This window comes from Lytechinus pictus, chromosome 1 (assembly GCF_037042905.1).
Source record: "Lytechinus pictus isolate F3 Inbred chromosome 1, Lp3.0, whole genome shotgun sequence".
Taxonomy (NCBI): Eukaryota; Metazoa; Echinodermata; class Echinoidea; order Temnopleuroida; family Toxopneustidae; genus Lytechinus; species Lytechinus pictus.
This window is the reverse complement of record NC_087245.1, coordinates 27,072,216-27,078,197: the sequence shown is the minus strand read 5'-3', so window position 1 is coordinate 27,078,197 and position 5,982 is coordinate 27,072,216.

Genomic DNA, 5,982 nt, shown 5'->3' with positions numbered 1-5,982 from the left:
AAAAAAGAAATGATTATCTATTATTCTAAGCATATTAATTACCTCTAATTTTAACAATGTTTAATTTCATAATTTTTTCAAAAAAATGCCGGAGCGTCGCACAAGAATAAACTGAATAGTGCAATTTCACATACACGCGATACACACACCAGAGCGCGCTTGCGTGCACTTCACACAAAATGAGGTCCGCGTTCGGCGTGCACGTATACAGAGTTTGTGGCCGGATCAACATTTGGACCATTCCGGTTTGGACAAAGGGCTAGGGGTCGAAAAAATAAAGTAGTCACTAGGCTTGATTTTTATGTGTTTTAGAGGGGCAAACACATAGGTTAACTGGTTCAGATTAACATTAAAATTAACATTTTTCTTTTTTTTCAACTCTTGCATATTAGTTTATTGTTGGGTAAAAGAAAATGAAAATATAAAAACAACTTCAACGTCTAATTTGTTGTTTTTATATCTTTCAGTTTTTTTAATCCAAAACGGAAAAATCAAAGTTGCTTGAAAGAGCACTATTTCATGAATTCATGTGAATGAAATAACCTCTTAAACCTAAGGAATCACCAGCAACAAATTATGGTGTAAAAAGTTGTGCGATGTTACGGATGACATTGTCTTTTAAAATCATAACGTCTAAAGTAAAGAGAGCAGTCATAGACATCACATGCGGTGTTCTCTCTTGAAACGTAAAACCTAATTGTGACTTAAAATTTTTTTTTTCTGAGAACGTTTACGAGGACGCTATTGTCATGTGAACATTTAATTCTACATAGTCATGAAAATCATAACGTCAAGTCTGTTTTTAATGCCTTTTACATCATTTATTTACATGTAAAATAGATAAAACCGTTTTTAAGTATCTCGGAAGGTATGGGCTGTCGTAACATTTATTATTGAAATACAACTACTTTCTATCCATAAAAGCGTAGATAATGTACGATATGCCGTTTTTACAATTTGGACATCATTGGAGAAAATATTGGACATATATTTGCGATTCAGAATAACGTCCTAGCAAATTTTAAGCATGGCAAAAAGGTAAAAAAAAATTCTTGATTTATTTTTCATTTGGAGGTTTTTTTTTCTTTCATTACTCTCAGTGACATACACTGTAGTTCTCACGTTTTTATGCATGTCTTCATCATGAACCAACTCCTTGATTTTACCTCCTCTTTCAATTAGAATCCAACTTTTGATGCATGATTCGAGCTTGTACCTTAGATCCAAATTTCTTTTCATGCCCCCTTATTTCCTCCCCCCATACTCCTTTTGGTGCTGAGGATGAGAGTAAAGTACACATACCCAACTTGCCCACACCACTTACAAATAAATTGAAAATAATGTCAAAAATGCATTCTTATATTTTCAGAAATATACATAGACTCCTGGAATAGGGGTGTGGGACTGTGTGAACCTGTGAACATATGGTTCAGGGGGGTTTAAAACTAGGATGGGTGAAAGGAAAGAAATAAGAGACAGAGAACGGGGTAGAGAATGAGGGTGGGGCAGAGAACATTGTGCAAAAATCTTTCATATTGTCTTTTTTTTTAAAGAAAATCTCCTCCTTCTTTATTTCTGATTTTTATTTTAGCCTTTTTTTTTTCAATGCTAGGGGGATATATCTGGCCTTTAAAATATTGACATGTAGAGTCATGCAAACTTTATACTACTTATGTTCTAACTTTTTGAGAGGGTGTAATCATGCTATATCAAATCAATTAAATGTCAAAAAAGGGTGAGAAGAGTAAAACTTAGGAAAAAGGGAAGTGGTGTCATACTTTTAGGACTCTATTGTTCAGGGCGGAGATAGATATACCAACTGAAAACGTGTACAATCTCACAGGCCTACTCTCTCAGTGTGATGCACTCAACTCATGCAGATCTACTTTCAATATCCCTCCATGAATCTCTAAATATTCAAATAGTCTCCTAATTAATGAATCAAACAGACAGAATCTTGAACGCATTGATTAATATTTATTGCACTGAAATATATGTGTTCACTCAATCACTACAAAATTATTGAAATATTTAAATTACAACACAATTATGGAAATTTATAATATAAAATAAAGAATATTTAACTACATGAATCAAATAAGTAGTTGAAAATTTCAATCTGCTTAAATGACAATATACATAAATACAACTGAAATATATGTGTTCACTCAATCACAACAAAATTATTGAAATATTTAAATCACAACACAATTATGGAAATTCATAATATAAAATAAAGAATATTTAACTACATGAATCAAATAAGTAGTTGAAAATTTCAATCTGCTTAAATGACAATATACATAAATACAACTGAAATATATGTGTTCACTCAATCACAACAAATTTTTTGAAATATTTAAATCACAACACAATTATGGAAATTCATAATATAAAATAAAGAATATTTAGCTACATGAATCAAATAAGTAGTTGAAAATTGCAACTACTTAAATGACAATATACAATACAACTGAAATATATGTGTTCACTCAATCACATCCAAATTATTGAAATATTTAAATCACAACACAATTATGGAAATTCATAATACGAAAAAAGAATAGCTACATGAATCAAATAAGTAGTTGAAAATCGCAATCTACTTAAATGACAATATACATAAATACAAGTGGTAAAATAACTGCACATCTACCAAGTACAATACTTAGAAGTGAACTTATACACTTATACCAAAGGTTTAGGCTCAGTGGTCCTTCATATGTCTCAAAACATAGTCTGCGCGCCTACATCTAGCATTAACAGCGATGCGGATGTCTTTCTGAAAGGCTTGAGTGGAAGTCCCACCAGGATAAACCAGCTGCTTGGGCTACGATCGCCTGGAATGAAACCTTTGTGCTCAGACTCTCCTTGGTGACCATTTCTTTGCCGTTGTATACCTGGCATCTGTAAAAATTGCACCTAGCCAGCTCTTCCCTTGTTAGGACCTTCCCCATGAGTTTTAGGATCAGCTCCTTTGCAGTGGAGGACTTGTCGTAGGCCTCGTTACAGTCGCTCTTTGCCATCCCCCAACTCGCCCTAGGTATGCCGATCATCACCTCTCGTCAATGGTAGTCGTGTTCGGTCGTTGGGTCCTTAGTCGAGTAGCCTCTACCTGAGCACGGAGGGTCACATTCTCGTCTGTTAGTCGTCGGTTTGTGTCTAGTAGGCATTGGTTGGCGTTCAGTATACATCGGTTCTCACTCTTTAGATGAGACATGAATTTCGCCAAAGGTGAGTCTGGTGAATGGTCAGTCAGTAGTTTCTCAAGTACGTCGTCGCGGGTCTCGTCTTATCAAGCAGTCATGTCAAGTTGGTGTCCCAGGGTCGAATGTCTGTGTAGCCTCCCTCACTCTCGAGCATTCACTCAAGCAATCTTTAAAAGAAAAGTAAAAGATGAGAGTTGGTCAGGCCACTTGTTTGTGGTTGTAGCTTGTACAGTAATAATGCCAAGCAAAGCCAAAAGGTTGCCCACTGCCCCTTTGGAAACAAAGGACCTTCTATTCTATAAATAGGGGTATCAGCACTTTACTGTAGAAGCTTATAACACCACAAACATGAGCATTCACTCAAGCAATCTTTAAAAGAAAAGGAAAAGATGAGAGTTGGTCAGGCCACTTGTTTGTAGTTGTAGCTTGTACAGTAAGAAATAGTTGCAAGCTTACCTTTAAAAGAAAAGTAAAAGATGAGAGTTGGTCAGGCCACTTGTTTGTAGTTGTAGCTTGTACAGTAAGAATGCCAAGCCAAGCCAAAAGGTTGCCCACTGCCCCTTTGGAAACAAAGGATTTTCTATTCTATAAATAGGGGTGTCCCACATCTGTCAGTGGTGTTGGGTTGGAAGTGGGAAGTCTTTGGTAGGTCAGTTGTGTCGGTGGAGATGTCACAAGTCTTTGGTCTGTGCGTCATGTCAAGATGGTTGTCGAAGATGTCCTCAAAAGGTCGAGAAGCAGGTGAGCCGGTGGGTGAGCAGTCACTGGGACCTGATGATGAAAAGGATAAAGAACAAAATATACATTAATTTTTACAAACAGTCATTGAATGTCTCCCTTCTATGTCAGTAGGTCTGTATAAACATTATTATCGGGCAAGAATGCTCTAACTTTACAACTTAAACAAAAATGGTGTCACTTTAATTTTAAACTGTTTTTGCCATTATGGAGAATTGTGCCCTTCCCCTATAAAACATATTGGCCCGTATTCTGAAGTCAGGTCTAACTTACATGTAGACCATGGTCTAACTCTGTGCTAAAATTATGGGAGCCAAAAATTCAAAAATTCTGTTTATATTGTATATTTCTTATGTTTACTATTTTGTTTCCTTTTGCTTTCATAATGAAGAATAATGCTATAGTTATCATTCCCAGACAATTACAAACAATTTGGGTGTCATATCCGTTAATTAATTGAATGTGAACTGTAAGGGATTTTCGCTCCAATTGGCCCTCCATAGTTAAACCACAACTTTAAAGCAGGGTTTACTTTAAACCCATAGAGTTGGATAAAGCGTAGCTAGAGCGCTGACTGCGGGCAAATCGTGTGCCGACCATGTAAACCGGCCGCCATTACCAAACAGGGCAATTCATCCCTGCCAGGCCGCATTATAGTACACAGCTCCTAGTTGGTTTTCAAAAAAATTCTTTCAAAATTTCTTAGAATCTGATTTTTGTTCCATTTCCCCTATTTAGAGGGTGCTGAACACGATTATGCTTGTCTTTGGTGGTTGCCATGGCAACGGATTATTTTCTCAAAAATAATCCCTTTCAATGGTAAATAAACATGGTATAAATTACCCAATCTTACAGTTTTAAGCTTCCAATTCAATAAATAGTAATACTTCTAGAAATTTAAAGTCATCCCAATAGTTGAAATTACACGGTTGCCATGGTAACGGCTTTTCCCCTAGAAAAATAAATATTTTGATTTAAAATGTAGAATCTGAATTTTCCCCCTTTTTCCCTTATCGCTTCTGATCAAGAAAGTGATTGTTGCTACCCATGTAAGAATAGTTAAATGCCATTTCATGCGTTACCATGGCAACCAAATAACCCATAACTTGATAAAAAAAAGATAATGGTGGAAAATGCAATAAAAATCACTAAATCTACATGACTAAGGTTTGATCTACAGCTAATTTCGTTATTAAACAAACTGATAAGAATCAGTGGTACCTTGGTAACGATTAGAATTAATGATAAATATCAATTTTACGAATGGTTGCCATCATAATGGCTCATGTCGTCCCAAAACGTCTGAGAGCTCTACGTTGCTACGAGCGTCGCCATGTTCCGAGTCCCTAATCTAGAATGTTTAGATTGAGCCAGCTCATGGTTTCTCCTCCTTGGAAGAATCTAATATGAATATCATCGAGCTTATCTGTTGTACAATTTTCAGATATCTGCTTTCCAGGTGGAAAATGGACCTCTACTTCTTCGTTAAATTCATTCTTGAAACGGAAACTAAGGGGAGTAGCATATGAACATGCGACAGAATTCATTTCTGACTTTACAGTATAAATTGTTTGCTTTTTTTGTTGTCTCTTATGTGCCTTGCTGGATACACATTTTCTTTTCGTTCTACCTCTCTGTTTCGATTGTACTTTATTTTTGTTATATACAAACGCTTTGTCCTCCAATTCAATTTATTTTTTTTCTTTCAACTCGCCAAGAACCTTCCTAGAATCAAGGAGCTCTTCCAGTGATTCATTTAGTTCATCCTTAACCTCTTTCAATTTTGTTTTGGCAGGAGATCCCGATCGATGGGCAAGTTTTAGTTCATAAGTTGTGCGCTTCCACTTCTCCAAAAGAGCTTCTGTTCTGAAACCGGATCTTTGAAAGGCTTGAGTGGAAGTCCCACCAGGATACACCAGCTCTGCTTGGGCTACGATCGCCTGGAATGAAACCTTTGTGCTCAGACTCTCCTTGGTGACCATTTCTTTGCCGTTGTATACCTGGCATCTGTAAAAATTGCACCTAGCCAGCTCTT